Genomic DNA, 12066 nt, shown 5'->3' on the forward strand with positions numbered 1-12066 from the left:
TATATATATATATATATATTTATTTATTTATTTTTTAGACAGGGTCTCACATGCACTTCAGGCTGGCCTTGAGCTTATTTTGTAGCCCAGGGAGAACTATTTCTGAATAAATTCTTAGCAAGCTTTATCCATTTTATACTCCCACCAGAAGTATATGTGAGTGTCAGGGATGAAATCAATCAGGGCCTTCACCATTTCATCCTAAGCGATATTTCTTTCTGCCCGTCATTTGTGGTGTGGTCCCGAATGAAGCTGTCACTCTGCCCTTAGTTCCAGAAGCATTGTTTTATTCATCGGCTCCTAAACATCTTCCATGGTAGTATCAGTAAGTCTTTCTGTATCTTTTTGGGGATGTCTTCCTCCTCTTAGTACCATCTGAGCCAAATGTCATTAATTCAAACCCAACTTACCCGCAAGCCTTTCCTGGTTGTGTAGTTTGGTGTACTGTCTCATGTCCCAAATTCCCCACCCCACATTGCCTTTACTACTCATTTGGTGCTCAGTCTGTGCTGCTGACTTACTTAGGGATTATCTTTTTATGGGACTTACATATGACAGAATTAGAATTCTTTGTATGATCCATAGTACACCTGAATATGGCTTTCATATATGACTACATTGCCATACATATTAGAGTGTGCACCAAACAGCAAAGCTAAATATCCATCTTGAAAAATTTAACGTAAGTGATGTGCGATATATAGACACTGATAGTGATCAGAAATGTCTTCCCAGAAATGCTCAGCTTGAGCAAATGTATAGCAATCCATATTATGTAAATAATATCACATAAATATGTATTTGTGTGATATAAACCTTCCATAAAAAACTAAGAATTCTGTAATTTGGTGGTGTATTTAGATATAACAAGTGCTTTCTGCATCACTGGTATTAAGTGATCAAATTAACATTTCTGACAGTCTTGGAAGACAGCTATATGAGAAGATAGCTAAAAGCAACACTTGCCCTTGCTTACCATGAAGGAAGCCCTGGCAACACACACACACACACACACACACACACACACACACACATTCACTCACTCACAGTCACTTAACATTTATTGTATTTAGGAAATACAGCCTGTAGGGCTGGCAAGATACTCAGAAGACTAAATGCCTGCTTAGGCAAGTGTAGGGACCAGGGTTCGATCCCCAGCACCACATGCTACACCGGCCCCACCCCTGGGCATGCTGAGCTGGCCACTGAGACCAGCTGTGGTGGCGCATGCCTGTAATTGCAGCACTGGGAGGCTGAAAACAGCAGGAACACTATGAGTCTGAGCTGCCTAGTGAGATCCTGTATCAAATATATTTAAAAAAAAATATATATAGACTGTAGAGTCCATCATCCCATTGGAATATCATGGCCATGTTTTTAGGAAGGTATTAGTTGTAATTATAAAGAACTGGAAACTCAAGGAAATGAAAAACCTTGTTAAAGCCACCAACTAACGAGAGGCCCCGAGCCTCACAGCTGGGGGTGTCTGGCTCTTGCTCTGTGCCCTCTTAGCTGCAGCCCTCACATCTGCACTGTGAGAACAGGGCTCCGCTCAGAACCTTGCCTGTGCAGAGGGCCAGTCAGTGAGAACCTGAGTCAGGGTTCTCACTGACTGGCCTGTTGGTCATGCACTCAGCTCCCTCTCTCACCTCCTTTACCTCTCTGCTCAAAAAATGCTCTCTTAGTTGCTTTTCTTGCTACTGAGACAAAGTACCTGACACCCAAAGTTAAAGGAGGAAAGGTTTGTTGGGCTCAATTTGTGGAGGGTCAGTCCTTAGTTGGCTATATCCAAGGCAGGGTAGCATGGCAGAGGGACATCGCAGAGGAGAAAGAGTTCATGGTAGAGAGAAGATAGCAAAAGCATGTGACAAACCACAAGCGATAGTAGCAGTGTCTTTCTTCCAGTTTTATATTCTATCTAGACTTCCTGGCTTAGGGCAGGTACCAAACCAATCAGTGGACTAATTTAGTAATCACACACACTTAATCCCAACATCACACCTTCTAGATACAATTGCCTCTGAACAAGCCTCACCTATGACTGTTGAGGCTTTGGGGCACAATTTAGACAAGGCATAACAGTTGCTTTATTTATAAAAATTTCCCTGACTTACTACAATACTAACAACTACCCACCTCTTCACATACACCCAAGAACTTGTCTTCTTCCTTGCTTTACTTTTCAGTTGCTTGAATTTTTTTTTTTTTTTGGATTTAGTTCAATGTGCTGGGGTGGGGCTTGCTTTACTTTTCCCCAAAGCACTTCTCACCATCTGACATAGTGCCCTCTTGCCTGCAGCCCTCACAGGTGTTAGTACCCACCTGCTAACACTAATGAGCAAGCTTCGCCAGGACAGGCAATTCTGTTCTGATCATACAGAATCCCTTATCTATAGTAGTGAGTGGCTGGCACTCAGGAGGCTTTCAGTAAATATTTATAGAGTATATACAAGTTATAAATAAATCCATGTACTTTCCATTTGAATTTGTAGTAATTTTTTTCTGTGACAGTATAATTAGAACTGCTTGATTTTGAGCACTAAGTCATTCATTCATTCATTCATTCATTCATTCATTATTTACTCCTTCTTTCTGCTTTGCTTTCCTTAATATACTTCAGAACTGCCAAAGAGAAGTATGTGCGTATTTATTTATTTTCTTTTTCCTTCATTGTAATATAAAGTCCAAGAAGACAGATATGTTGTCTACTTTATAAAGTGCTATATTTGCATGTTGAAAACAGTGCCTGCAATAAAATAAGAACCCAACAAATAGCTCACAAAACAATGAATTACTAAGCACATTAATTTATAAAGACATTTGTTGAGCACCTACTATATTCCCAGGACAATCTTTGCCTTTAGTCTTATGAGAGAGAGACAAATCAACAGAAAATTGTATCCCAGCTAAATTGCCATGGAAAGAGGATTCCTTTCAAGATTGCTAATCCAGTGGTGAAGAGTCAAGGAGAGCTTTACAAGTGGGATTATCCTGAGTTAAACAGAAGAATGGTAGCATATGCAAGGGCGCTGTGCTGAGAAGGAACAGAGCAAAGTATTAGGAGGACCAACTTTTTTAGGGGCGGCACTGAACACTGAAACCAAGGCCTTCATGGTGCATAAACTTCACAGTCACTTTTTCATTTTTGGTTGTAGACAAGGCCTTGCAAAGTCATGACGATGCTCAGTCTGGCCTTGAACTTCAGTCCTCTTGCCTCAGTCTCACAGAGCGATGGCTGTGTGAGTGTGTACCACCACAAACATTTTGTTAAGAGGGTGAGTGCGACTCAGAATGGGAGAGGAAGCTGTCAGGGGAATCCAGAAAGCCAAGGGGCTTGTAAAACGCTCTGGCCTGTTGGTCCTTGGTTAGAGGTCAGTGGAAGATTCTAAGCAGAAATCTGACCGGAATCCGTTCTCGTTATCATCCCACTGTGAGCATTTGAGAAGGACAAAGCAGTAGAAAGATCGGTCTTCATATCAGATCCATGAAGTCAGCAAATTGTGCATTTGACAACTGAGCTCTCCAGTTAGTCAAGCGTAGGCGCAAGGTGGGACTGGACTCTTCAATCAACCTCCAGCCTGTCTGAAGGAGAAACCCAATTACAGGCCCAGCCTTCTGTAACCGGAAGACCGGATGTCCCACGGCTCCACGGAGACAGACCTTAGAGTGACACAGAAGTGTCTTTGAAAGGCTTTCTAGAGGCTTTTTCTCTAGTTTAAAAACTGAAAATAAGTGAAGCTCTGAAAACCTATTTTGGTACTAATTTTTACTTAAAGTAACTCCATAGTACAAAAGGAAGATTAAAATTTTCCTTTTCCCATGAAAATAAGGCACACAGCTTTAAATAATACACATATTAATTTAATATTGCTGGGGGATTTTTTGGAACAGTAAGATGGATAAGCAGAAAATGAAAGTGATCATGTGTTTTGGTTTTGGGTAAATCTTCAGCTTCTTGACACTGTGTTAATTGTATCAGTTCAGTCAGCCTCTGAATGTTGCTGGGAAAGGGATAATAGGGAACCTGTGAATATATGGGGCCTGGGGGGGTGTTCCTTTGAGAGAAAACCCCAGAACAGTTACAATCTCTATCTAGCTCCAAACACTTCCATCAACCCAAGAGGAAATCTTCTACTGGTTCCTTTGTTGCTTTAAAAAAAATATTTATTTATTCATTTGGTACAGGGTCTCACTACACAGTTCAGACTTGTAGTGATCCACTTGTCTCAGCTTCCCCTGTGCTGGGATTACAGGTGAGCACTGCCATGCCAGATTTTGGAGGCCAGCATAGTGCATCCAGGGTTCTGAGGCTGGCACGGCATGTGGCACTGGGTCTTTGTGTTTGCCAGGCAGGTGCTAAAACCTGTAATCGATCTCACAGGCTGATTTTTGTTCCTCCCTTCTACTGTTAATCACCCATCTTTGTTCTATATCTATGGATTTGCTATTTTGGATATTTCATATAAATGGATGTGTAGTGTTTTCTATCTGGCTTCTTTCACTTAGTATGATATTTTTGATCCCCCTCCACCTTACAGCATATATTAATATTAATGCTATTTCCTTTCTGTGCCCAGCCAAACAGTACTGTACTGTATACATATATTATAATTGTGTATATATACCACAAGATTGCTATGAATATATGTTTTTTTTTCTTTGTAGTTTTAGGGAAAGATTTACAGGGTGTTCAGGGTCTCTTTACTAGATTGGACTCATAGTGATCCACCTGTTTACAGCCTCCCAAGTGCTGGGTTGCAGGCATGCGCCACCACGCCCAGTCTCAATTGCTGTCTTGGTGTGCCCCGGGGGTGGGGCTGGCATGGCAGGCTGGGGATCAAATCCTGGCCCCTGCGCCTGCTTGAAGGTGCTTTAATTCACTGTGGTATTGGGCCAGCCCTGCATATATGTATTAATGTACTTATTTTAGTGTCTATGTTTAATTTTTGTTAGTATATATTACTCACCTGATGTTTGATAAAGAAGCAAAGCATTTCAGTAGAGGAAAGAGTTTTTCAACAAATGATGTTTTAAAAAGGGAGGAATAAACTCCATAACATTATGCTGGTACCTTATAATAAAATTTGTCAAAAAGGGTCATGAGTTTAAGTATTAAATGTAAAACTATAAAAATTGTAAAAGAAAACATTAGTGAAAATCATTTACATGTAGGAGAAGGTGAACTGTTCTTAAATATGATACTAAAAGCTCCCTCCATAAAAGAAGTTGATAAGTGGATCTGCCTCAAAGTTGGAAGCTTTTATGCTGTTAAAAAGCCCTGTTAAAAGCATGAAAAAGCAAGCTATAGACAGTCAATATTTGCACACACGTATCTGATGAAGGTATTCACAAGGAACTTTCAAATTCAACAGTAAAAAACAGTTAAATTAAAAAATGGGTAAAAGATTCAAATAGATATTTTCACCAAAGAAGACTTACTGTTATAGGCAATTAAGCTAGATAAAATATTATAGGCAGTGAGGTAGGGCTAGGTCCTCAAAAGAGCCAGTGTAAAAGACGAAATACCACAACTGTGGGAAAGACAGGCACCACCACTGGGTCAGACTGCAAAACAAAAGATAAAGCAAGTACACTCATCCTGTACCAAGAATAAACTGATGTTTATCAGGACTGATGTTCTCAAGGTATCAATCACTTTGAGAAAGCCGGGAAGAGCCATGACCTGAGCCCTACAGGAAAGTCCTCATTCTGTATTCATACCCCCTAGCTAGGTGTCTTGCTTCTCCACTTGATCCCAACTTAATCCATTTTGCCTGAGCAATTATACTTGTGATCCTATTGATTGGCCACAGTTTTGTTCTAACTCATGCCTACATTTCAATTTCCCATTTTTGCCACCTTGGACTTGCCTCATGTCATAGATTTGCTCTATGAAAAATCCCTAGAAAGGCAGGTTTCGTGGCAACCCACTCAGATCCCCTTCTTTCTCTTTCTTGGACAGAAGCTTTCTTTACCCCAATAAATATACTCTGCTCTTAATCTCCATTGTTCTTAAAATTCATTCTTCAATTTTAGAGAACACAAACTTGTACTGGGCATCTAGCAACTTAAGTTTCTTTCCCCCGTATCATCTGGAGGTCTTCCACCTAGATGGCTGGATAGAAGTAAGTTTGTTTTTGTTTCATACACTCTGCATTGGGACTCATTTAGATAAATTTTTATGCTTCAAATTTTTTTATGTCTTTGCCCATTACTTATAAATGCATATACTTTGCCTCATATAGCTTTGTTAAAATGATGATAAATCTAAGTTAAAACATAGAAAAGTTATAAGTTTATGATACTTCTTTATGGCACATTTTAATTCATGTTTTGCTCTTGTATATGTTGTATTTGAAGTAAATTTATTTGTATTCCTTGCATAAAATTATTTAGACAATAGTGCCACAGAGAGTAATGTTAGGAACACCTTATTGGACATGTATGTACATTTCAGTAAAATGGATCTTTTCAAATAAAATATTTTTAAAATCATATATATATATATATATATATATATATATATATATGCCTATACAGTAAAACATGGGACTCCTTCCCACTAGTTAAAAGATGGTTGTTCTTTTTTTTAGTTTCTTATTTTTCTTTTTAAAAGAGTAAAAATAGTTAAAAAGCATTATACATGATGCAGAATTTCACTTAATGAAATGATAGAAATTCAACAATGGTTGTTATATTGCATATTGTTGTCTTTAAATTAGTTGTTCAGATTATCCAAAATAAGCATTCAAAATTGGTCAAAATTATAAAAAAATTAAAAAGATAGAAAGAAAAATGTAAGCATTAACTGCTCCTTGTTTGACTGGGGCAGACTGACTCTGATCCTTCTCTACACTCTAGAGGAAATGTCGAGCCTGTTCTGGCTCAGTTTCCTTTCTCTAGCCTTACTCCTAATCTTTTCCTACCACTTTGTACTTTAGAAGCATGTAAAATTATAAGGAAAAGGACTCTAGATTGCTTCAACCTTTTCTTTCTATTCAAAAACTAAGTTAAGCCCATAGAAAATGAGCACTTGCTAATGCCGAAGACAAGGGTGTCACCCTAGAGGAGGGATGTATAACCCATCTAAGGGGCATATGAAACATCAGAATTTTGCCTGCCAGGAGAACACACATAAAAGCAATGTTCCAGCTTAGTGTTCTGGGCAGGTCTCCCTCAGGAGGCTGAACCTGAGGCACAGGGCAAAGAACTGACTTCTGGGTGAAGCCAGAAGGGGCTGTTTCCAAAGCGCCACACTTCTGGGACCAAAACACATTTCATCTCAGGGAGACTCTCCAACCTTTCCTCCTCTGCCCCATCTAGTTATCATTTATGTAAATAGGAAAAATACTTTGATGATAAATTGTAAACTTTAAAGCCTTTATAACCTACATAACACTAGGTAATGATCTTGCTCAGGCTTTTAATTACACATTGTAGATCTCTGACAAACAGTGGTTACTCTGCCAGCTAGTTAAACACTTTCAGAGCAGCTGCCACTCAAAGCAGAGGACAGATTTCCCCAGCATCTCTCTGGCGAATCCCCACTGAAGCCAATGGCCAGTGGAATGCTGACCATACAGACAGCTGGATTCATTTCTGGAGCGTGGCCTTTGGTTGCGTGAGCCCATAGATACTGAATAACTGAAGGGTCATGACCAGGGCTACTTTCTGGCATGAAAATGTTCCCAAACATACCCAAATGTTCCTCAGTGGAAACTAGTTCCTAGCCGCATAATAATCTCCACCTATCTATTTATTGTACTTCTCTCTCTCTGCTAGTAAGCTAAAAATTCTCCCCAAGCTTTTCAGTTGGTTTTAGAACCACTTAAACTATACCTCCTTTCACAAATTAGGCTGAGCACAACAACTGTTTTCATTTCCCAGCAGCTAGAAGGGAGATGATTTGTGCCTTACATAACCAAACTAAGAGTTAAGAAAGAGACTTTAGTGAGCCTTTTCTTGCATGTGTGCATAGGAGACTAACACTTAAAATGCAATTGCTAATGATAAGTAACTCAGGAGCTTCAAAGGTACAAAAATTTAAGTAAAGCATGGCCTTGTCCTCCCACTAGGAAGGACTGCCCAGGTGATTAGATTAGATGACACAAGTACCTTGGAGATTTCTTTGCCCTAGGGCCCAAGGAGGAGTTCCTCAAGTCGCTGGTTGCTTTTATCTGTCTCCAGAGGCAATTTCTATTGTAGCACAGCAGAAGCACTCTAACTACTTTCTCCCCTCTTCCAAAGAACAAAAAGTAGTGGTTTATTACAAAGTTGTGCTTCCTTCTTTAAGCATTCTTGTCACAATAAAGACCAACTGTAACTTGTGCTTATAAGTGACTTATAGGAGTAAGCTCCCAAACTCCCTCGGAGGATGCAATTGCACACCAGTTTGAGGGTGTGTAGGCTGGTTGAATTTGTCTTCTGCCCTTTCCAGATAGCATCCACCTGCCCTGGAGTGGAATCTACACAAGGGACACCTTGAGGGGACAGAAATCAAAGGGAGGATGCCTCAATTATTTCTTTTTGTATTTCAGACACGAATGTGCTCAAAGGTGAAGTCTCTTACTCCTTTACAATTCATTCTTAAACACGGAGAGATGTTTCACCCTTATATGTTGAAAAGAATTATTTTATATTTTTTTGAATACACACACCTGGCTTGCCTATCCTCTAGACAGGCAGGGGAGCTACCAGTTCCCACTGAGGCCCAAAATGGAATGCAAAGGGAAGTCTTTCTTTCTCTTTCTCTTTTTTTTGTCTTTTTGAGGCAGGGTCTCATTATGAAGTTCACACTGGCCTTGAACTCACTCTGGAGCCCAGGCGGATCTCAAACTCACATTGATCCTCCTGACTCAGCCTTCCGCATGCCGGGATTACAAGTGTGAGTCACCACACCTGGCTGCAAAGGGAAATACAAATTATGAGTTTCTTTTACAACTAAAATCATACAGTTAAAACAAGAAAAATGGTCAGAATTTCCTTATGTTTGAACTTTCTTTACATTAATAAATGATTCATGTTTATGCTCAAAGCATAATTATAATCCATATGAGACTACCCACTTTCATGTGTCTCTCTCAATGACTTAGAACTGATCCAGCTACAACTAGGAAGATTTTTAGATAACCCTGATAAGTACATTGATATCTTTAGAGGATTTACATAGACCTATAAGCTAGGCTGGAAAGGTATAATGTTAATTTTAAGTCAAACATTGACTTCTAGTGAGAGACAAACAACATTACAAGCTGCTATTACATTTGGAGATAAATATCATATTGTTACTTTTAAACAGCCAGAAGATAGATGGCCAGAGGAACTCCCTGTTCTCCCTGGAGCCCAAGCAGTCCCTACCCAAGACCCCTGCAGGTCTAACAGCCAGACAGGGGATTGGAACAGAGGACATTTCCAAGTGTGTATTCTTGAAGGTCTAAGAAGAATAAAAACCAAGCCTATAGTTATTTTAAATTGTCAGCTATTTATCAGGAGAAAGATGAAAATCCTTCTCCCCTCCTAGATCATCTACTAGGGGCACTGGTAAAATTTATACCCATAGTGCCTGATTCAATGGAAGGACAGATTGTTTTTAAAAGACATGTTAAGTGCTTCCCTGGCAAGAGCGAGGGCCTGAGTTCAATCCCCAGTTCCACACACACACACACACACACACACACACACACACATGCACACACACACACATACACACACACAGACACGTTTATTACCCAGTCAGCCTCAGATATTAGAAAAAACTACAAAAGATAGCTTTTACTCCAGGTCACTTACTTGATACTTTAACAAAAACACCCTCCTTAGTACTGTATAAGCTGGACTGGGAGGAAGCTAAGCGGGGGAAAAAAGAAAGGGACCAAAAAGTGTCTCCTTTTGTTGCAGCCTTAAAAAACCCAGACCTACGACTGACTCTCAGGGCTCCAAGAAGAACTCTACAACCAGGTTCAACTGCTATTGCTGTGGAAATCCAGACCACTTTAAGATGGACTGTCTTAAGAGGCCCCCCCCCCACCTCAAAGGCTGGTGCTGGCAGTGAGACTTGGATCTCAGATTTGTCTTCCCAGGTGGTCTAACAAGACTAAAGGGCCTTGGGCACTCTCTGCCTCTTCCCTGAGGCAGGACAATTGTCTCCACCTGTCATCTCCATGTAGGAGCTGAGTAATCATGACTATAGGGGAAAAACACACACACACACACACCCGCCTATTGCTAGACATTGAAACAGGTCCTTTTGTCCTCTTCCCACTCTGGTCTTCATCCATCCAGACATTGCACTTTAAAAAAAATGTATTTAGGGCAGGGTTTACTAGGTACAGGGTCTACAGGGTCTCACTAATTAGATTGGACTCATAGTGATTCTCCTGTTTTTAGCTTCCCAAGAACTGGGATTACAGGTGTGCGCCACTGCGCTCAGTCTTAATCGCCATCTCAGTGCACACCGGGGGTGGGGCTGGCACAGTAGGCCCAGGGATTGAACCCCGGCCCCTGTGTCTGCCTACGCAGGCTTTTTAGTCCACTGAGCTATTTGGCCAGCTAGACATCATACTTTAATAAATGTAGTAGCTAAACAACTATATCTTGCTAAAGCTGTAACTGGGATAAGTTTCTCTTCACCCATTTCTTTTTGTTATGCCTAAATGCCTAGCTCTCATCCTGGAGAGATTTTATCCTGTCTAAATATTATAATACGATCTATCTATCTATCTATCTATCTATCTATCTATCTATCTATCATGTATCTCTATCTCCATCTATCTATCACCTCTCTCTCTCTCTCTCTCTCTCTCTCTCTCTCTCTCTAGGTTGCCAACTAATAGAAATGATGCTGAAACTGGTTTTTACAAAAAATAATACACACTAAAAATTTAGAGAGTTTTCACTGGTCAGGGAAAATAGGCAAATTCTAGCACATCTATGTAATTAACGTTACTTAGCCATAAAAAGGAATAAATTGATAGCATGCACCAACCTGGATGAATCTTGGGGCATTATGCTGAATAAAAGACAAAAAAGCCTATCTCAATAGAGTATGTATTATATAATTCCATTACATAACAATTCCAAAATCACAAAGCTGTAGAGATGGAGGGCAGACTGCAGGCTGGAAGGAAGCGGAGACATGCATAGGAAGTGGGCGTGGATGCTGAAGCGAGTAGGAGAGTGTTCTTTTGTAGTAACAGAACAGTATTGAATTTTCATTGTGGTGATGTTTAGATAAGCACATACATGGTGGCACAGTTTGAATTGGAAATATACCCCACAGACTGTTAAAGGCTTAGTTTGCAGCTTGATACTATTGTGGTGGAAAATTTAAGAGTTAGGGCTTAGTGGGAGGTGTTCTGGCCATTGAGGAAGCCCCTTAGAGTGGATCTTAGAACCTCATTTCTTCTTTGTTTTGCTTCCTGGCCACCATAGGGTGAGTATCTTAGTTTGGCTGTATGTCCTCTACTGTGAACCTTAGCATTGGCCACCCTAAACAGGGCCAACCAACCATGGACTGAAGCTGAGATAAACCTTCTTTCTTTATAAGTTCATTATTTCAAGCATTTTGCCATGGTAACAGCAAGCTGACTAACATATGGGACAAAATTATATAGAACTACACATACAGACAAAAATAAGTGTGCATCTGTAAGAACCGAGAAAGGTCCACAGTGAAGCTAACAGTATGATACTAAAGTCATTCTTATTTTGATACTATAATAAGATGTCTTAGTTGCTTTGCTTGTTCCAAGGGAGCTGGATGAGGAATAATGATGCCTTTAGGTACTATTTTGCAACTTCCTGTGAATGTATGAATATTTTAGAACACACAGTTAAAAATCTAAGTGCCAAGTAAAAATTCTCATTAATAGTTGAAAATGTGTCTTCTATCAATAATTTAAATAAAGATGATGAAATTGAAAAAAATGTGTGATATTTGGCTTGCTGAGTACACTAGGAGTGGGAAGCTCTTGTCCTATAAGTGCTTCACAGTAGAGAGATAGTTTAATATATATAATAATATATATATATTACCTGTGAAGCCCAAGTCAACAAACTGATTAGTTG

This window comes from Octodon degus, unplaced genomic scaffold (assembly GCF_000260255.1).
Source record: "Octodon degus isolate 3935 unplaced genomic scaffold, OctDeg1.0 scaffold00115, whole genome shotgun sequence".
NCBI classification, from domain to species: domain Eukaryota; kingdom Metazoa; phylum Chordata; class Mammalia; order Rodentia; family Octodontidae; genus Octodon; species Octodon degus.